This window comes from Anas acuta, chromosome 18 (assembly GCF_963932015.1).
Source record: "Anas acuta chromosome 18, bAnaAcu1.1, whole genome shotgun sequence".
Classification (NCBI taxonomy): domain Eukaryota; kingdom Metazoa; phylum Chordata; class Aves; order Anseriformes; family Anatidae; genus Anas; species Anas acuta.
This window is the reverse complement of record NC_088996.1, coordinates 11,239,114-11,261,114: the sequence shown is the minus strand read 5'-3', so window position 1 is coordinate 11,261,114 and position 22,001 is coordinate 11,239,114. Positions and strand designations below refer to the sequence as shown.

The 22,001-nt window shown below is 40.1% G+C and overlaps 1 long non-coding RNA gene across 1 annotated transcript in view; it reads left to right on the top strand.

The window, feature by feature from the left end:
- The window catches only part of LOC137841858 (uncharacterized), a 57,777-nt gene that overhangs the window by 14,170 nt on the left and 21,606 nt on the right, over nt 1–22,001 (top strand). Inside the window, exon 2 of the long non-coding RNA XR_011088801.1 lies at nt 864–1,009. This is a non-coding gene — a long non-coding RNA (uncharacterized lncRNA). The remainder of the gene's footprint in view (nt 1–863; nt 1,010–22,001) is intronic.

The following is a 22,001-nucleotide window of genomic DNA, read 5'->3' as shown; positions in this document are numbered from 1 at the left end:
TCAGATTGGATTTTAAATAACTTTTAAAAAGTAAATGTGAAGTGTTAATTGTTCAAAACTGTACATATATGCATGGGTCAATTTATGCTATTTGATCTCAGCTTTGGATGTAGCAAGACATCTGTACAACCACAAGGGCTATATAAGCTTTGTTCTAGGTGTGAACAGCATTATATTTGCAAAGCTATCAATTTATGCTGCAGCAAATGGGATCAGAATGTAGCCTAGTCACTGAAATTGATAGAGCTGTGAAGATTTATGCTACCTGTCTGCCTGTCCCCATAGAGCTGGTCTCTTTTCATTGCTATAGGTTGCACAGCATTTCTGCAAGTGAATATAATTCACCATGTGCTCTGGATTTGAGATCTAAGCTAATGACTTGTTCTGACACTATCTCTTGCTGAGCTTAGTTTTGTGAATCTCCTGTTGCTTTTTCTATTCATCTTGAATAAACCAAAGGTTATAGACTAGAAACAGAAAAAAGCTCGAAGGGGAGAAAAAGCAAGAGATCCTGCAGAATTTCTGCTGACAGTGCTTAAGGGGGAGCTTTAGCAGTGTTTGATAGCTCCCCTGATTTATGGGGTGGCCAGCATCTTAGAAACCTTCCCTCCTCTGTTTGAAAACACTTGTTCAGAGTACTTAAATGAAAAAAAAGTTGAGGTTTGGCACAGTGTTTTATCAGCCTTCATTGACTTAGACTCTATAGGAATGTCATACTTGTTTTAGAATTTTGTACTTTTATATTTAAAACTTGGTATTTTTTGTATTGTGTTGAAAGATGTGATGAATAAGCAGATTTTTCTATATGGTTAGTTATAAGGTACTTCTAAACCTTGTCTTAATCTTTTTTGTTTTGTTTTGAGGGGGCCTGCAAGCTCTAAAACAGAAGAAATGTCTCTTACAAGAAGTCATTCATTCTGCTGGCATCAGTGGTCATCCTATTTAAATCTACTGCCATCTAATTGTTAGATCAGAACCAAAATAACTGAATCTATGGGAAAATGTCAAGGCAAGTATGACATTTATCTAGAGGTTGCAGCATGCTTAGGAAATGATATGTAAGTGCTGAGTAGGGCTAGAAGAAGGAAAGTAGTTTAGTTTCACTTTTCTTCTAGAAGAAAAATTAAAAATGCTTGCGGTGTTTTCTAACCTGTTAAAACTGTAGTCTTGTGTGTGGTCACAGCAGCTGATAGAAAATGGAGTTGTGTGGATTTGTTACAGTAGGAAAAGAAGGAATGCTGCCAAACAGATGCCCAGGAACTTTTCCTGACTGTGCCAGAGAAGCTGGTGCCTGGGGAGTAGGGTCAAATGCAAAGGGTAAATTCCAAAGGTCAAACCCAAGTAAGGCTGGAGGAGCTTGATGGGCAGAGAACAATCCACACCAGGCTGGAGGCTGTGGGGACTTCTCACCCCCTGTCAATCAAGCTGCCCTTTACTTTTATACTCCACAGAGGCTGTGAAAGATAGTAAAAGGAAAATGCAGGCAGAGATTGACAAAGCAGAGAACAGTTACACAATGCCAATGTGTTCTCACTACGTATGTGGCTACTTTAAATTTATGCTTTTGCTTAGCACATATTAGAGCTGCACATTAACTCCTCTATGCAATATTCCTTATTCTGGTATTCTTGTGTAAAACATCTGTTTATTTTATCACAACTATTACAACTTCCTTTCTAAAGCAATGCTTAGAGGGAATTGATCAGTCAGCACTTTGTAGTTCGTTTCATTTTGTATTGCATTTGAAAAATGTTTAAAATGGAGTGTGTGAGATTATAGAAATTATCTGGCAATGCTTTCTGTATTTGTTTAGCTAATGAAAAGGATTGAGTGGTGACTTAAATGTAGTCATTTTCCCTTTCAGGAAGAATTTTGATACTTAAGAGCATCTTAATCTGTCAGAATATATAGTATTGCATTGGAACTGAAGCCATACAAATTGAAATTAGAGACTGGGCACAACTTTAATGCAGTTTATTGATTATATTCTGGAACAAATTGTCAAGGACAATGAAGATATTCAAAGGCTGAATCTATTACCCTAAGAGTAGAATGGTTGTTAGCCAAACACTAGCTTCTGCTTAGTCAACCCAAGTATATTCAGCACAATAGATGACTGAAATTAGTCTTCTGGTACAGAGAACAAATTTAATACTCTAATATGCTTTTCTGATCGTAAATTCTACAGCTATTACCAAGCAAATATTACCTGAGTCAACATTGGCAGCCATGTTTTTTCCTTGGTTCTGCATCTCCTTAGTTGCAGATTTTCTACATTTTTTTTAAGTACATGCATGTTATGAACAAGTGAAGGAGACATTTCTTGGTGTATTTCACTGGCTGACAAAGAACATGACAGCATGAACTGATTATGCAGAAGATGAAAATTATTTGAAAATCAAGTTTTAGCTAGAGTAAGAATCTCATTACAGAAATTGCATGTTCTGCTTGGTTCTTAAATGTAGGTGTGATCATTGTAATAGGGTGTAGTGATTCTGTGACTAAATATTATTCAGTTCTATCAGTTTCATAACAGCTATTTACTGTGTTTTGGGAAAGGATTAGTACTTAATTGAAATGACTTCTTGAATTCCACTGTTTTCATCCCAAAAAATCATTGAACACCAGTTACCATTAATCACTTTCAATAGCTAATACTCATGTGTTTAATTTTTAACAAATATAACAGGGTTACAGAGCACTTATCAGGGAAATCTGCAGATTCTTTTAGTTAATATTTTGGGTTTGAGTCCTTACTTTGTCTTTGGCTCATGACAAAATGTGAAATATTAAGTGAGATCTGAAATAATTGCTGTGCTGGACCCTTTCTTGCAGGGCTAAATTCTGCCATATTGGGAACATTTGGTGCTACCTTATAATTCAAGATCTCAATACATGCTCACTTCAGGGTGAGTTGAACTCTCTTCCCCTGAAACTTCAGAGTTCATAAATAAAGTCATAAAATCCTTTCATTGGGCTTTTTTATTTTGATACTACAGAACAGAAAAGAGAATTTTCTATTGAACTAAGAACAAGTTTAATGTGCTCTGTCACGGTCAAAGTGTTCCGTTGTGGATGGGATCCTGTCTTGCAAAACAACACTACATAACGGGCAGTATTGTGGCCTGTACTGCATACACAGTACTTCACCCACAAAGGGAAAAAGTCAGCCAAGCCTTAGCTAAGAACCGAAATCAAGCTGCAAGCAAAGCAAGTAAACCCTCTGCCATCCACCACAGCACCCACTCATGCCTGACCAGTTGAAGTGTTTAATCTTGTTAGAACTTGTTCAGTACAGAAGGTGGGGAAGGATGCTCAGTGTTAGAAATGGCAAATTCAGATTTTTCATTGCTGTTGTGGTCAGCATCTGATGCTTTGCAGTTGGGAGCACAGTGAATGCTTCAGAACCTGAGTGGTTGTGGGCACCCTGTCTCCATCATCGATGACTTCATTCCTGAGAAGATATTTGAAAATATTTCACATGTGGAGCCTAGGATAGGAACTGCTCCTGTTCCACTTTCATCACCTCTCTGATCTATGCGTGTTGCCCTGAGGTAATCCTGAAGTTTGGCACTAGAGAGAGAATATTCCATGCTCAACCTCTAGGAATTGCCCATGAAGCCAAGTTGCTCTCATTTTAAGGATAAGTTTTCTGTGTAGCAAATCGGAACAGAATTGCTTCCCCATAGCTTTTTGGGTTTTGTCCATGTGATTAAACAAACCAAATCACAGAATGTCTGAGGTTAGAAGGGACATCTGCAGATCACCTAATCCAACTCTCCTACCAAGCAGGATCACCCAGAGCACCTTGCACAGGATGGCATCCAGGTGGGTTTTGAATCTCTCTGGAGAAGGAGACTCCACAGCCTCTCGGGGCAAAATTTTAAAGTGCTTTGTCATCCTCACAACAAAGAAGTGCCCCCTCATACACAGCTGGAACCTCCTGTGCTTCAGTTTGTGCCTGTTGTCTCTTGCCCTGTAGCTGGGCACAACTAATAAGAGACCAGCTCCATCCTCTTGACACCTTCCCCTCATATTTATACACACTGATGAGGTCTTCCCTCAGTCTTTTTCAGGCTAAACACGCCCAGTCCTCTCAGCCTGTCCTTTTACAACAGGTTCCCCAGTCCTCCAATAATCTCTGTAGCCCTTCTCTGGACATGCTCCAGTAGTTTTATGTCCCCCTTTTGCTGGGGAGCCCATATTTACTCTGCAGTATAGAAACAAATGGCCAGTTTAGCAATGTCACTGAGAATGATACTCACTATACTGTAGCTTTTTCCATGAGAAGAGATGTGGATGCACCTCACTATGTAGGGCAATGATCCTGTGCTTCTCTATTACATAAGGAACCAAGACATGTGGAGATGCAATTCTGCTCTGGCTTTGCTGCTCTGGTCCACGGCCTTGGCTGTGTCACTGCTGCTGGGCTCATGTTTCACTTGGAGTCGCTTTGACTTTTTAGACTTCAAAGTATGCCTCGTTATGTGTGTCTGCACTACAGTGTGTTGGATCCCTGCAGTTAGGTGTTGCTGGAACAGGTGCCTCTATATATTACTGTGCTGCTGTTATATAACATGGCAAAAACCAGGCAGAGCAGCTGCCTGCTGCTTTCCCCAGTTCCTTCCAGTCTTTTCCTTCTGCTCTTGAGGTGAGTGAGTTCTGAACTGGCAGCTTTCTGGCTTGCCTTGGCCACTGTCAGTGCTTGGCCCTGTTCTGACCTGAGGGTTAACCAGATCTAATTATTCACAACTGAGTCCAGGATCAGTCCACTACACATGATTTAAAGGCAGCTCTCAAAAGCATTTGTCTGCTTGAAGAATCCCAGAACACCAACATGCTTCTAATGCATGCTGTCATTGAATAAGAGCTTGACAGAAGGCAAAGTTAGTACAAAAATCTTCTGTAGCTGTTGCTGCTTTGTGTGGTACCCGAAGGAGGGGTAATCACAAAGTAGGCCTTAATTTCCCATTTTTTCATTGCAAATTGTTTTAGTCTTCCTTGGAAAATCAGGGTTTTTTAATGAACAGGAGGGAAATGCGTTTTTATGGATGGGATTTAATAGGAAGATGGGAAGTTCCAGAGCATCAAGAAAGCTGAAAGCCCCAGATGTCAGTAAACAGATGTTCTGCGTTGGTCAGCTACTGCCAGGCCAAGGCCATAATCCTTTATTAGTGATTTAAATTGTCTATGGATCTCTAGCTTGCTGTGAATGTTAAAGGGTTTGTTTTCAGGGATACTTTTCACACTTCTCAGCTGGGGCTTGCTGCTGTTAGAAACCAGCAGGGGGGAATTTGGGAGCAGCAGCTGCAGCTCTGCACCCTTGGCCAGCTGAGATATTTACTGCTTCAGGTGGAGCTGTGGGCAGCAGGGGCTACAGATACCTGTCCTCCAGGGCAGCTGTGGCTTCTGCTTCCCTCTTTTTCTGGGGAAGGAAAGAATCACCATGGTGCTTCCATTTCTCCTCCAACTCTGTTTTCCTGAGATCTTTTATATGCACAAACTTCCTTTGTGCTTTTTACCTTGTAGTTCTACCTGGAAGTCTATGGAAGTGAAATAGAATCAGGCTCCTTGCATGTCTGGATAAGTGGATTTGAATTCCTGGTAGTTGCATAACCAAAGGCTGGATTTCTTTTGTGTGCAGTCTGCAGGCAGCTAATTTCACCATTTTCTTGTGATCAGCATGACTTTGACGCTGATCTGGCTCATTTGTGTATGGCAAGGTGTGGTTTCAGGCTCATACAGAATTTAGAACTATTGCTCAAGCAAGCATGTTATGAAGGTAGGAGGACCTCCACACTTGGCACCTTCAGGTTTTTTTTATAAGTATGGGTACAGCAGAGTCCATCCAGGACTGTTTTTCTACAATATATAGTGGAATCATTTTTTAACAGGTGAGTCCTGTGGAAAAGGGTTCTTGCATTTGAAAAAAGGTTTATGTGCTTTACTTCTGTTAACTTCATTTTAAAGGGAGGTACTAAAGCAAGTTAATATTCTTGTAATTTGAGGGGGTTTAGTTACTGATAATCACTGGCCAAATTCTTTCTTCCCATCATTCCAAAGATAGCTTTTTCCTCTCCCTCTTGAAAACTGTGGAAGGAGTACCTGGGGAAGAAAAAACCTATGCAATCTGGTGCATGCATGAGCGAAATCTAAGATTTCTGGGCAAATCTGAGTCATATGATATAGATAATAGGCATCTGTCTCTTCTGAAGTATATTTTCTGGTAATAATGCTACAGGGGCAGATAGTGTCACTTCAGGAGAAGACAAGTGCAAACATTTTTGCACAATTGGATTTGTAGAAGAGTGAAGTTCTGCTTGCTGCAGTCCATGCACACATCTTTACCAGACATGCTGCAAGCAGCCCAGCTGTAGAAGCACAACATCCTGCATAGGCTTAGCGATGGTACCCAGACATGTTGCTAAAAACAGCCAGGGATTAAGCTGGGGTCCTTTATCTCAAAGGCACCTCTAGAGCCTGGCTAAGGGCTGGATGAATGGTACTGATAATTCACTTCCAGTATGATTCTCGTTGTTTTTTGTATTCCCCTTTGAATTTAGTAATGTTTTTTAAATTGTCTTTTTTTTTTTTTTTCATTTTCTAATGAATCTGAAACTTTTCTAAGAATAGCTAAATAGTAAACTTTTCTGAAAGCTTATTGATTCTGTATGGGCCAAGATTCTCTGTCAGGTTTTACCTGAACACGTTAGCTCTGATCAAGGCCAATGCTTTCTCTTAACTCATCCTGTTCTAGTTCCAAATAATGGATTTGGAGATAAAATAAATCATTAGCACAGATGTCTTCCTAGTTCCTTTCTGTTGGTGGGGTTATTTGCCTTTCCTGGTCAAGCATCAGCAGGACTGGTGTTCATTTGTGATAAACAGGGAATTTACCGCCTCTGTTTTGTGCTGGAAATCCGGTGAGGTGTAATTTGTAATGACTGGGATTCCTGTATTTCCTGGGGTTGATTTGGCAGGAAACACCATCATTTACTGCCTCTTTGTGTTGATCTTTCTCTGAAAACTTGAATGAATGGACTGGAACATGAAAGTGCAAAATATGACTTCAGGATTAATAAACCAACTTTGTATTACTAATGTGCTGTCTTATCTACAGTGTTCACTTTCTTTAATTGCAAGTTTATTAGTCTGTGAGGCTCTTTTGTGAAATGTTTTTCCTTTCAGCTATAATGCAAGAAGCAGATGAGTCTCAGTCCCTCCAACTGTTAGAGCTTTAGTAGTTTATGAAACCTGATGTGTCTTTTGCCTGTTATCTTCATGCTAGCTTAAAGGTCATGGAAATCGAGGGAGACCTGGGGTTGTACAGTGAGAAGGGAAGCTAAAATGGGTGGATTCATCCTAAGCATTATGTCCAGGCAGACAAAGTTGTTAGCCAGTGGTCCTGAGTTGCTACCCCATGGTCTGTGAGATCCTGTCAGTCCCTGTTCTAGCCTTACATAGAAAATAGATTTGGAAATGATGGATCAGGTAGAAAGTCCTTCTCCACCTCCATGTTCAGTGGTTAAGTGACCTCTGTACCTCTGCCAGGGCCCCCTGTCCCATTGCAGGACAAGTCACCTGTCCTTAGGCAAAACTTTCTTACTTTTGAATCTTTTCTGTAAACAATTTAGAAACTTTATTTGTAAACATTCTTGTTAGCCTTCATACTCAGAATCAGATCTGACATAATAGGTGACTAGTTCACATCCCACTCCTTCCTGCTTCATCGTGATCTTATTTTTACAGTTTACCATCCCCATGGCAGTTACTGGAATGCTGAGTGGCAGGGGATGTCCGAAGCTTCTCTAACTCTGCACAGTTAATTGAGAATATAATAAATTACATCTGAGAATGGTCACTTAGGGAATCATAAAGGTACTATGAATGTCAGTGGGAAGGGGGAAAAGAATCTGTGCTGTGGTGTAAGAAGCAGCAGTTGGCAGCAAAACCCTTCTGAGCAGGGAAAATCTAGTAGGAGCCACTTATTAACCTTGTGCTATTTGAGTGTTTCCCAGAACATCTCCTTGGTGCTTCTGACTTTCTGCCAGGACACCAGCTGTGATCACTGTCCAGCCTCCTCTCCCTATGTGAAGTGTTACCATGACGCTCCCCAAAACCACCCCCTGCCCCGGAGGCTGCCTGCTGGCAAGGCCTTTCTGCAATGACAGGCTCAGTTGCGAATTTCACTGCAATTAGGAGATATCTAAGTGCAAGCACATGTGGGCATGTTCACAAGCATAAGTGCATATGTGAAAATAATTCCTCCTTTGCACTTTATCTACCTGGAGCAAGTGTTTTTTGTCCTTTTGGTAGTTTGAGAAATTTGTCACTCTGTCATCAGCCTGCAGTAATGGCTCAAGACAGATCTTCAGCTGATGGAGGCTGGGCAGCTTTATGGAAACTGGCAGGGTGAGGCAGGCTGATTCATGCTAGCAAGTGGACCGTAAATTTTAAGATAATCTCTTCAAATAAAAACAATGATCTTCTTTTTTCCTTTTGGTCTACAAGATGAAAATGGAAGCACCGTTTCATGAAATTGTCATGGGGGCTTGCAAGTTTGTTTTTGTAGAAGTCTGCTCAAAACAATATATTTTTCTGCTTTTTCTTTCTAAATGTTATACTCCTCTGGATGCAACTTGCTGAGTAAGTGCTGTTATAAACTGTCCAGCACATGAAGTTATATTTGCAGGGATGATTCCACAATAAATATAACCCATGATTTTCACCTTTGACTCCTAGCACATTTGTATTTGAAAATTGGGCTGTTTAACTTCATGGGGGTGACACCTAGGGTCTCTGGTTCCAGGGTGATTATATGATTGCAATAACCAGAGGGCTGAGTAACACTGTTCTAGCAACATTTTTAATATTAACATTAATTGCTCATTCCTACGAAACTCTGAAGGCATCTGTGCTCATCCTATAGTGATTCATTATCTGTGTAATACTGTTCTTGGGAACAACACAATAGGGAAGTTTCTATTTTCTTTTAATAGCAGATTTTAGTTTACTAGAAGTTCTGATCCCAGTCAAACTATGGGAGAGCCATCTTCCCTGCCAATGTTGGTGATATTTCTTTTCATGCAAAGACAGATTAATCTTCTCACACTGCAAGAGATTAAATGCACAAGGAAGTGCCTCAATAGTTTATTTTCTTAACATTTTTCCCTTTATAGCTAAGCATTTGATTACAAATGTAGATTGTATGTCTTCTGGGAACACCAGCCCAGCCTCCTTGTAGCCTGCAGGTGTGCAAGGTCTCCTTCTGCCCCTGGACTGAGTGCTGGAGCCTTGTACCTGTCTGCTTGGCATCAGGCAGAATGTGGGCATGCCTTGGGACCAGTCTGGCATAGCACAGCTGATGTAACCACTGGGGCATGTCACCTGGATGGAGAAAGGACAATACAATCTAGGCTAGACAGCTAATTTCTAGCTACCAAAAAGATGCTTAATTTTTATGTAGGTCCTGTCTCCAGGAAAGCACCTCCAGAGGACCAGTCAGTCTCTTCTGGGTGGTTATAGATCCATATGCTCTGACTAAAAGTATCTTTTTAAATATTTAATCTCTGCTAAAAGGACCAGAAAGATAGACATAGCTGTTTGCATATCTGTTTGCCAGGGGAACAGTTTAGGACTCATTTTCAACATGAACTTCAGCTTATGGCCTGGAAAATGATGTATACTGCATGCCAAGGAGCTTGTGGAAGACTCATGAAGCTGAGGTGTTGTGGAATAAGTGATGAATTTTACTTGTAATGGATAGGTCAGATAGTGATGACTATCATTCCTTTCATTTTCTTGAAGCTGTGGCCAGGGGACAGGGCAAGAGCTGAAATCAGTAAATCTTTTTTTTTTGATGGCACATGATGCAAAGGAAAATGGGCTATGTAGCAGATGCATGTACAAGAGCTCTGTTGTGACTGCATTACAGACTAGTGATCTAACTACTGATTTATTAGTGATACTGAGGTAAAAGCTGGAGAATCTTTTTTTTAAAAAAAAAAAGTCAAAACTTCACCTCTTCCTGAAATTAGCAGAAGCTGTATGTCCCCTAGGCTACTCTAACAACTCCTACCAGCCTGGCAGCCAATATTCTCTCTTGCAGTAGGAATGCTTATGGACACCCCTTCTCAGTATTGAATTAGTAAATGTACAAATAAAAATAGTAATTATTAAACTTCTGAGCTTCAACCGCTGATTTGAAGTCAACGGATTCTGACAATTAAAGTAATTATTTGGCTTACCCAGTCCCTTCTACTTCCAACTCTTATTCAGCCCTTGATGGTATCAAATAATTTCCTGAATGAAACAGCAATTCTGCCTCAATAAAATATTTATGGTTGTGTCAAGTGTTTCCTGACTTCTGCTTTGAGCTTGTTTTTGCTTATTTGAGATTCATATTTCTCTGTTGCTCTGGGATGAAGAAACCAAAGCCCTGCTTGTTAACGACAGAAATGAGCTACTTAACTTGAGGTGTCTGAAATGGCCTTTTAGCTACCTTTAGCTCTCTTCCTCAGGCGATATCTGTTTGAAAGAGCTAATCCTCAGCAGTCCATTTTTCTAGTGAATGAAGCTCTTAAATTCTTAAAAAAAAAAAAAAAAAAAAAAGGCAGCTAAACAGATTTAAAATGAGTATTATAAGTTTTGCTTTTTGTTGTTTTTTTGTTTGTTTTTACCAAAAGCCTTGATTCTCTTATCAAGTTACAGGTAATCTCTCCCCTTCCTCCAGATGAAATGAAGCTATAGCTGTGGATTTTATCTATCATAAGATTTTTCTTAACCAAACATAAGTCCAGTGCTGAACTATAATAACTCAGGATATAAACATAAACATGAAATCTGAGACAGCCAGAGCTGTTTCTTTGGGTTTTATTATTAATTTAATAACAGGCTTGTGGCCAACTGGCATTTATGAATATTGTTGTTTATGAAGGCTAAAATGGAATTGACCCTCAATAGATGTTTTCTTAATGCTTCTTTCATAACTGCTGCCAGACAAGGTGACTAAATCTAATACTCCATAAACATCTGCTGGCTGAGCTTAACTTTTATTTTCCATTTTGTTGTTTACCTGTCAGAAAAGGACTTCCAAATAGGAAGCTGCTTGTTGTGCTCTCTTTGGGGAGTCTGCATGTTCCTTTCCAAATAGTTTTTGATTTGGTTTGGAATATAACTTTGTCTGAACAAATGAATGCATCACAGCTGTTGTTATTACTGCTTTGTTTTTTAAAAAAAAAAAAATCTTGCTACCTCATTAGAAGTTTACTGAGACTCTTCAATGGGTAGTAGTTTGTCAGATTTTAAACTAATGGAGGACTCAATCTGCCCAAGGATCATACCAGCTACTAATCACTTGAGAAAATTGGGGCAGATTCTATTATAGTGGAGCAGTTATTTCCTCTGTAACCTGAAGAAACCTTCAGGAAGGGGATAGGAATGAGTAAGTAACTTTGGGGAATTATTTTCCTTTCAGAGCATCCTGCTTTTGTGCAGGAATACATAGTGAAAGATGCAATTCAGGAGAAGTTTTTTGGAATTGGCAGAAATTTGACTGTTTGTTGGGGAGATAAGGATGGTAATGCCTTGTGCTGGATGTGTTACAGCCAAGATTGCCTTACAGCAGTGGAACCCAATGGCTTGATGAGCCTAAAGAATAGAAATTTGAAGGAAGGAGACAAATGGCATTGTATGCACAGAAAAACTTACTGCATTTCCCCAGTGTGATAACTGAATTTGGTGTAAATGAGTCTCCAAGGTTTGTGTTCAATTTCCGTAATGGATAGATACCCTTTCCTTATCTGTGACTTGAGGCTTGTATAGCATTTCACATTTAGGGCTGTTGTCTCATCTTTTTCTTTTTAGCCTTGTAACAATCAGGTGAATGTCTGCCCTTGCTGAATTAAGTCAGTTGTGTTTACAAAGCCATGATTCCTGGAAGGGTCTGGCAGCAGTTCTGAAATTCTCTTTATTTTCTATCAGATGTGTAGAGCCTGATTTTTCTCCTTTTTGTATCACATAGATAATTCATATCACAGCTTTGTTCTTGCCTTGGATTTGGGTGTGAAAAAAAAGCCTCTTGTACCTTTTGAATGTGGACAGTGAGTCTGGCTTTCTCTTATCGAAGTAGAATGCCACGGCCACTTACCTCATCCAAAATGCATGAGTGGAGCTGAATGCCACCAAAGGCATTAACTTGTAAGTGTATTTCGGCAAGGTCAATCTAGCTACCAAGATATCTTTTATCTTTCCTAGAAAAGAAAATGAAATAAAACCACCTTTTTCTCCCCCCTGCATCCACAGGAGGAGCAAGGCACTTTGGATAAAAGTAATTTTTGGTGATTACACTTCATGTAAATTGGTTTAATGATTCTGGTTGCCACCAGTCCTGCACTGGAGAGTTCCCAAGTGTGGCTACATAAGAGGAAGCTCAACTGTTAAGCTACCACAAGATGAGGGATGGCTCAAAAATTACAGTCACAGGCCTATGGAGCTTCATTTGGTTTTAGAGTTCTGCTGCAGCTAGGAATGTTGAGCAAAGTCAAATGGCACAGGATAAGGATAAACCCAGCTCCACACTCACTTGCTAGTTTCAAGCTCTCTGTCTTGTAAAGTGTTGTAAACATCTGGGTTACTTGTTAAGCTGGGATGAAATCAAGTAGTGGTGAAGTGGAGGGATGGATGTCATGACCCAGATGCCAGGCGGTTAGATAACGGGCAGCACTGTGTGGCTCTGCCTTACAGTGGTGGTGATTGGCAAGCAGGGCTGTGACTCTGCTCTTTCTGAGCCTGAGCAGCAGGTTACAGCTGGAACTTGTGTGTTGAGCTGTCTTGAAAGCTATCCATATGAATAATATACAGGGGAGATGGAACAAAATGCAATGCATTTACCAGTGTTCACTTTCTCATTCTTCCTTTCCCAAATTTTACTCTGACTAGCACATGAAGGTTTATCATGGCCCGTAATTTTCCATGGACTGTAATTCTTTCACTCCTCCAGATTGCTTATCTGTTGTCACCTTTTCCCTCCACCCTCTCAATCTCAGTTTTGTCTCCTTTTTGTTGTTTTTCCTCCTCTTCTGAGCAATCCCACCATCCATGGTTTGTTTTCATTGCAGCCTCCAGAATTGCTTTTTTGCTTGGGCAAATTAATATTTGCTGACATACATGATTCTCTTCCAAGGAGCTCATTGGTTTGGGCAAGAGTGTTTGCATTCAGCTCCCTTTACTGTGCTTGAAGTCTCTTCTAGCTGCCTTTTATTTTATTAGTTTAAATCTTAATAAAAATGAAAGATAAATAGGAATCCAGCCATGTATCTTCTAAAGCAGATTTCTTGCTGATAGTTCAGTACTGAACTGTAGTCAAACTTTGACTTATTTTTCTACATTAATCCCAAAATGGCAAACAGTTCTGGCTCTGTACAGTATCTTAGCAGGCAGCTGGAGGCCAGTGTAAGTATGCAATGCCTGAGTCATGGTACCATTCTTGCTTTCATAGGTGGAATTATGATTATTTTTATTGGGAGTGTGACTGATTATTTACCTCCACTTTGGGTTTTTAAATTCAGTGCAGCTGTCCTGTTCTCTTTGAACAAACAAAAAGGCAGCAACTGTCCCAAAGAGCTTAGGAGCTGAAAATAATGCCAAGGTGACAGATGGCTGTGGGCAGATGTGGGAGCAGACAGACACAAGTTCGGATGCTCTTCTTACAGTAATTCTCTAGCAATACACACTTTCTCTTTAAGAGAGCAAATAATGATGTGTTACCAAGCCAGAAACTCCAGAAACTGTAGCAAATTCAGATGTGTATAGTGTAAGGGATATTTTTTTGCTTTGTATTTGTGGGTTTCTTATAACAGGAGCCAAAATACCTGCTGCTGCCTTCTGAATGTAATCTCAGGCAAGCAGACACTTGATGCACTGTGTCTGCTGAAAGGGTCTGTGTGAGTAAATATTAGTATGAGGTAAGAAATACAAACTGAAACTCAGTCTGGATGGGGAAAAAGCATTGAAGCACCTGCTCATGTGGGACACTGAAAACCTGAGGCCTGATCCTGCAAACCTGGCTCACCTGGGGCCAGGTTCCTGCAGGTGCCCTTGAATTCAGTGGGATTTCATAGGACTATCACTTTGGCTTTAAATTTGGGGAAGATGTAAGTGCTTCTGATGTGACCACTGTCAGCTCAATGAACAAACACTGCTGGAGCTGCTCAGAGCTTTATCACGGAGGGACATTGCAGTCTTTTAGTACCAGGGGGCTCATAAATTTAGGGAGTGTTACAGCAACAAAACACCTGTCTGTACAGGATATAATACAGATGTGAGGTAATTTTCCTACTTGTACATCTCTTTGGGAGTTAATTCTTTCCTATGTGCACAAGCAGGCAGTGGAAGAGGTGCTGTTGCCTTGTGACTGTGGAGGGTCGTGCCAACATTATGGGATGATTTAAGTAGTTCCCATTGCAATGGAGGGGGAAAACTCTTAAATATTACACTACAATTTTTCAAATGCAGCACTAAGAGTAAGTTGTTTCTCCTGCCCATCGCTCTGTGCCAGGAGCACAGTTTGTCTGGACTCTGAGAAGTATCAAAAATGCTTTTTCATAGTTGTCTTGCACTGTATGTCTGCAGATGCACAGGTATTTTGAGGCTTGATCCTGCTCTAGGCTGAGGTAATGATAATTAAAAATTGCAAGGGGGCAGTGGGAGATCTCAATTGATTTCAGTGAGCCGAGAGGGCTGCCTTTTAAAACCAGATGCTGGTTATTCTGCCAGTCACACCACTGGCTGGCATGAAAGAGCTCAGAGGGTAACTTGGCAGGGATGTTTCCTCTGCCACCATGGGGATGGGGAGTACACCATGAAACAGTGGTATTTTGGTTTTGATAGACAAAGGGGGAGAATAGTGAATTTACTCAGTCAGTAATGGCTCTTCAGAGTCTGAAGAATATTTTCCAGTAAACAATTCTAATCTTTAAACATTAAAAAGTTAAATAATGTAAGGCCACGTTTTGGAGAATCTGAATCTTCCATTTATCTAAAAAAAAAAAAAAATTGTAACATAATGTATCCAGACACATTTCTAATAATATTCCTTTTGAACAATGTACGATGTGTTCCATTTGAAATACCTGGGAACATCAAATTGGGTCCTATGAGTCTCATAAAAATACAACTGATAAAAATGGTGATCTAAGAGAACACCATTAGCAAGAGACATGGCTTTGATAAAGCAAAAGAGACATTTAGCTTTAATGGTAATTGCAAAACCAGCCTCCTATTAAAAATATTTCCATCTAAATTGTCAGAATTTACTTTGTAGTATGCTGAATAAAATAATTAGAAATGTCTCTACAGTGCTGGGCTTTTTGTTATGGGAAAGTATATTGATTTGTTGCCAGGCTCCAGTTAACAGAAACCAGCAAATCATGCCACTATCATTGCATTAGGAATTTTGTATTAATATTTTCTAATTAGGACCAATCAGAAGTAGTACTGTTGTTAGTCAGATAAACATCCCACTTATTAAAATAAGGACTGTGACTTCTTCTGGACACTTGGGAAAAAAATGCAAAGCCTGGAAACTGATGTGATACTTCCACTGTGTGTGCATAAAAATATGTAAAGGCAGAGCCTTTGGGTTTGGCCCTTTTGCATTGAAACATTTGCTCTGTCTTGTACTTCATACTGACCGTTTGTGCATTGCATTTTTTTAATTTAAAGAAATTTGGGGAACAAAGAGTCCCCAAAGTATTTCAGATTATTTGGCTTGAATATCTGACTTAGAAAATCCTGGACCAAAGTCTTTTCAGTGCTAGTATTTGTTTTTTTTTTTTTTTCCTCCTACCTCATTTTCAGTTTCAAAGCAGGATGGGGAAGGTGCTTGGCAGAGCTGTGAGCTCCAAAATAAATCCTAGGACTTCAAAGATCTGGTGTAAAAGGCAGTGACCTCACTTCCATGCCAAGGCAGAGTATGAACTCCTTGGTATTTCTCCCTTGATGTGGTCTTTATTTTTAATTGTTATTGTTGTATTATGTTATGAATAAGTTAATTTTTGAGTAAAGCCTTTTGTCCTGAACCACTTCCATGGGGTGAGGCCGGTCACTGCACCCTTTCCTGAGCTACTGCTTGCTTGGTGGCAATGAGGGGAAGAGAAGAGATCAACTGCTGAGCTTCAGTTGCTTGTAGGATGCATGAGAATTACGAGGCACTGCTGCTTGCCCCTTGCAGAGGCTCAACTTGCCATGGTGTCCTATCAAGATGCTTTAAGAACTAAGAACCTCAAGGTCTAGGTCACTGATAGGTGGCATGCAGCTGGCCAGGCTGGAGTGATTTCTGCTGTCTTCCCCAAGTTGCTTAACAAGCAGGTGTCTTTGTCCTGGATGGGTATCTTTGAAGATGAAAAGCTGTGTTTTCAGCATCCTATTTCACTGATGTTTTACAGAAGCCCATCCAAAGACAAATTGAGCCAACAAAAAGGCTCCATTTCTTTTAAAGCATTTACGTAGGGAGCAGTAAATGAGCTTTTATGGAAACTAAAAACCTTTTGTTGTTTCCTGGGTACCCAATATCAGAGGGAAGGAGGTAGCTGTGTGATACTTGAGAGCATGGCTTCAGCAGGCCTCCTTTCTATCAAAGGAATTGGTCTTTTACTTATCCATATAGTAAGTATTAATCCAACCTCTCAGCAAGACTCTGCTGTGGTTTTGACTAGTCCCCAGTAACTTCAGAAATAAAACAGTCTGTTTGGCACAAAAATCACATCTGCCAGCTCCTTTTGACAGATCACAATACAGTAAGTAAATTCCCCATGGTCAGTAAGGCTGCCATGTCAGATGTGTGTGATTCCAGCAAGTTTGTCTTTGTTATGTTTCCTGAAGAAATTGGACTTCATAGCTGCAGAGCAAAAAAAAAAAAATCTTTAGTGCTTTTTCACACCTGTTTGTCATGTTTGGGGACTTAATTTTCAATTGTTTGTTTTTCTAGTGGGAGGTGGGAGAGAGCAGAGGGGAGCAAGAAAATGAATCCAATTTGGCAAGCTTATTTTCTTTCTATCCTGCAGCCAAAGCAGGAAGGAAATGTCTTGCAGTTGGCTGCTGTCCTTTCTGGATGTGTCTTACTGTTTAAAGTAAAATGTGATGACTTTGGCCACCCAGGGTTCAATGCCAAATTTAAGACTGTCTCACTGCGAGGCAAAAACAGGTGTGATATGGTGATGTTTTCAAGGGGATGAAGGGATGAGAGGATGAATAAAGCAAGTTCTCTGCTAACTGAATATAATATTCTGAATGACAGTGAGGTCCAGAAAATATGTATCATGTGGGGTGATTGAGGATTTAGTGAGATTACCCTTAATCTTCATCAGTCAATAAAAAAAAGAATAGATCCTTTCTTAGAAATACAATGACATGCATGTTTGCTAGAGCTGGAAAATTGGCACAATGCATTTCATGTCATAATATTTAAATCCTTATAAGTTTAGGCACTAAAGTTTATCTGCTTTATGCTAGTGCATCCATAGCTAAATGTGTTCTTCTGTAATGTTGTGAAACTCCATATCTGAGGGCTCAAACTACTCTGGTGACAGAAATAAACATCGTTCTGTAGAGATGCTGTTGGGTTCTCATTGAAAAAGAAAACTTTAAATAGATACAGGCTTTATTCTGATGAGTTGCTGTCTTATTCTTTTGTCACCTCACTTTTTTTTATCTGTGTTTTAAGTAAGAAAAAAATGTATCAGGGGAGGTCCCACTTGCATTCTTTTTTGAGAGCTAGGAGATGCTGAATGTGGCCTAGCACTGAGGATGCTGGACAAGGCTGGAGAGACCTGGATTAAATTTCTTATTCTGTCAGCACTTTGAGGTCTCCAGAAGAAAAAATTCTATGCTAGAGCTAAGCAATAATAACAATTTGTCTCTGTCTCAGATCCCCACTTCAAAATTAGATAAAATTACTTCCATATCTTACAACAGTTCTTAATACATTAGAGGTTGGAAGGTTATAAAATAGTTTGCTGTGGATGTATGGGACCTCTAGGATAAAACATTAGTTCTTCAGGGATTTCTAATTAGCAAGTAACATAGCAAAACCTTGGCTGCTTTTATGGTGAGAAATAATCAAAAGAATCATTCATGTGAATGTTGCTGATCACCCCAACCTGCATGGCTGTGGAGATCAGTTCTAATACATGCACGGGTTAAGGTGTTTATGTAGAACCTACTGATGTGCCACGGAAGGAATGTTCTCTATTAGATCAGATGAAGAACAGTTAGTCATGCACATGGATTTAGTGTGTGGGCCCCAAAGAATGGGCAGAGCTGCTTCACAGAAAAGGGAAGAGTTGTATCAAACAAAGTTCATGCTGACTCAGAGGAAAACTGCCTCGGTCAAGCAAACCCTAAGCCTGTGGGGTTTTGCTTGTGAGAAGAGTCCCATCACAGTTAGTAAGCAGTGTTGAGACTAAAAGCATGCTGTAAGTCATTTGGTTTGGTGTTGAGAATGATGCCCTAATTCTTTGAAATGAGCAGGCATATGCAGTCACTTTGACAGCTGTGACTGCTTTCAGGGCAGTAGCTCGAAGACTTTAGTCTGAATCTCAAATGTAACTTGCATGCAAGCTTATGCTATAATCTTAAACTTCTGTATTCCTGTATCACTTACCAATGTGAACCAATCATGGGTGAAGCCCAATGATAGTGTACATGTATAAATAGTCCTTTGAATGACAAACATGAGCTCCTGAAGAGCCTGCAGTCTGCCTCTAAAATGAAGCAAGGTGGGTGCAGGAAAGGGAGCAGACCCATGTGTGTATTCTCCTTGGTACACTCAACAAGGCCACAGGGGATTGAATAAAATAGGAAAGTACATCCTGCAGTTTGAGGGGTTCAGTTACAGTCAAGGTACGTCGCTTGAGGTTACACTTTCCTAATACATTTTGAACCAGTATTTATTTTTTTCATGTTTGACTAAAGAATGCAACACACTCGAATTTAGCAACCTTTTGCTTAGGTGACAAACTTTAGCTTCCGTGCTTTGGAGTAGATGCTCTGGTCTTGCAGATAGATCTTTCCTATTTTTCTGGTACTTCAGTTCAGGAATTATACTGTTCTGGTAAATGTCAACTATTTTTCAGTTGTAAAAGTTTGTTGATGAGTATTCCATAATAAATCATTCTCTAAACAACCGAATACTCTGTCTGGAGACTGGCTGCTACAAGCAGTTTGAGCAGCATTTGGCACCAGGATTCTGTGAAATTGTCAGTTTCCACCTTTTTGAGTGTTCACAAAAGTTTGCAAAGTTAGAGAGTGACGTTTCTTCTTTTTCAGCCAGCAAAAGTGGCTATTTTGTGGTTAAAAATATAAATTTAGTGTGAGCAAAATGTTATGGTATTAGTGATTTGCCACACATGGAAATACATTAAATTGCAATGTTATTTTCACCTTTCTAGAAAATCCATCTGTCTTCAGTCCCATTAAAAAAAAAAAAAAAATCAGATGGAAATACTATAGAGAACAACAATTCTTCCAGGAAAATGTCAGCAAATCTGTTACCTGCTGTATTACTGTCATGTAAATACTGATCAATTCAGGATTTATATAGTACAAAATAAAAAGTATATGGAAAGAAATTGAGAGAATTGTAAACCTTATGTCTCCTATTTTGCTACAACCTGATGAACGTTTGTGATCCGTGCTACTAAAAGAAAAACCTTCACTCTTTAGCTGCAGTTCGGCTCATAGAAATTTCCATGGCTTCAGTAATTTCAGCTGAAATATTTGAGCTTACAACAGCTCAAGACTTGGCGTTAACTTTGTGCAAGTGTATATACACTCACAATAACCTACTTGTATCCTACTTGTATAAATGGTTGTGAATAAACATCCATTCATTGTTTGACTATTTTTCATTGCACTTGCCCGCAGTGCTGCAAAATTCAGGAATGCATTGGGAGGCTTTTTTGATCCTGGAGCTTTATTGATGTAGCTGAAACACCCCATACACTGGAAGAAATACTAGAGATATCTAAAGATGAGCTGTTTTCTGCTGGGTGTGTAAAGCTTGCCATCTGTCTGGCCTGAGAGGTACAGTGCAAAGTGCAGTAGTGTAAATGTGTATCTGCTGACTCCTCAGCTTTACAAATGATTTCTGGTGTCGATGCTGGCTTTTCTTGCTTGCAATCACAGCTGCATACCACTCCATTGTCACAGATGCTTTTTGGCAATTAAGCAAACTGTTACTGCTCACAGCAAGTCCTGGCTCCCCAGTTTTATTTGGAAACCTTTACCTTAAAAATGGTTAATTGGCTTCTTTCAATCCCTGTGGGTTATTTTTTTTTCAAGTTTTCTAATTTACATTGCCATGACTGGGCAGCAATAAATCAAAGCCCAGCTGCAGCTACTGATCTCCTATAACCCTTTTTTCTCTTAGTTGTAATTTCAACTATAAGCTCAACAATAAGCCCATCTCTTAATCTCAGCATGAACAAATGGAAAATGGTCAAATGACGCACAATTTTAAGCTTCTTGCTGCATAAATTAGACAGAGTGCGTCAGTTCACTGGAATACTCTGACCTTTTCTCCTTAAAAATATTGGGGAGGGGGAAGATCTGGGTTGAGCTCTAGGTTTAGTCTTCTCTATTTACGGTGCACAACTGCCTAAGCATAATGTACCAATATGTACAGAAGCTGGTGCTTAAAATATATGGGGAAATGGAAGCCAGGGCATATAGAGAAGAAGAGTGCCAATAAAAGCCGGACTGTTACTAGCTTTCAGCAGCTAAATTTACTATAGTATTTGTATAGGATAGTATTTCCTATCCTAAGTTTAGGGAGTAGGGATATGCCAACTACCTGAGGGATTTAAAACTGAATTCCTAATCATTTTCACCAAAGCATTGTCCTCCTTTATTTCAGCTGCGATGTGAGCCAAATTTGGCCCTGGTTCCCCCCGATGCAGGAGGCTGTTGAAGCCAAGCGAAGGCAGAGCTTGGCTGTGCGTGCTGCGGGAAGGGAAGCCAGGAGCGGTGCTGACATGTGGCCATGGGAGCCTGTCGGCACCCCCTGCTCACCGCAACCAGCGTTCGAGCAAGTCCACTGCACTGCTGAGGGATAGCTCGAGCATTAATCTTGCTCAATGCAACCCCTGGCTGTAAGCGTGGAGCCAAGTGAGGTTACAAATGGATCTATTGCAAAAATCCCATTGTTTTGGCAGCCTTACGGGGATGGGTTTCTTGCCATCAGTGCTTACATTGTTATTGCTGTTCTGTTGTATCGGTTGGGTTTGGTTTCAAATTGCCTGCTGCCATAATGGTGATCAAGTCATACAAAACACCCAGCGTGCTTTATAAACTCAGCAGGTGGGTGATTTTTTCTATATGGGCATAGTTCTCTATATGCAATAGACAACATTTGGAAAGGATTTTTTAATTGCATGTCACCTGATGTTCAATTTAAAAGAATTATGGCTATAAAAGGAGCTTTTTCAGAGTTTCCAGACAAAGATTCACATTATGTACTCATTACTTTTTAGAGAGAGCCTGTCTTTCAAAGTAAGTGCAACCAGTGCTTATTTGCTGTTCTGTTCTCAGCAGTTTCTGTGCCAGCCCTGCGGGGCCAAGCTCTGAGCTGGCCAGTGGGTCGTTTCTTGATGTCCTTTGCTTCAGCATGGCTGTAGGTGTTTATGTGGAATTAGTTGCTTCACTATTAGTGTCTGCTTTTCTTGGCCTAAAAGAAAAGGTTCAGAAATGTGGAGAGATAAGGGAAAGGGAGGAGAAAACAGGACCTGACTTTAAGGACAAGACTCGATTTTTACCTTTCAGGGCTGCCCACAACCTGAGGTGTGTGAGCTGAAACCACGAAAAAACTTTTCACAGCACTTTATATCAGTTAAGTTCTCAGTATTTCTCTGAGATAAGAAAGGAATCACTTGGTAAGGTTGAAATGAAGCTGCTAGAAAATGTTTTCACACCTGATCCCAGTCAGTCCAGCAATGGGTAGTTTG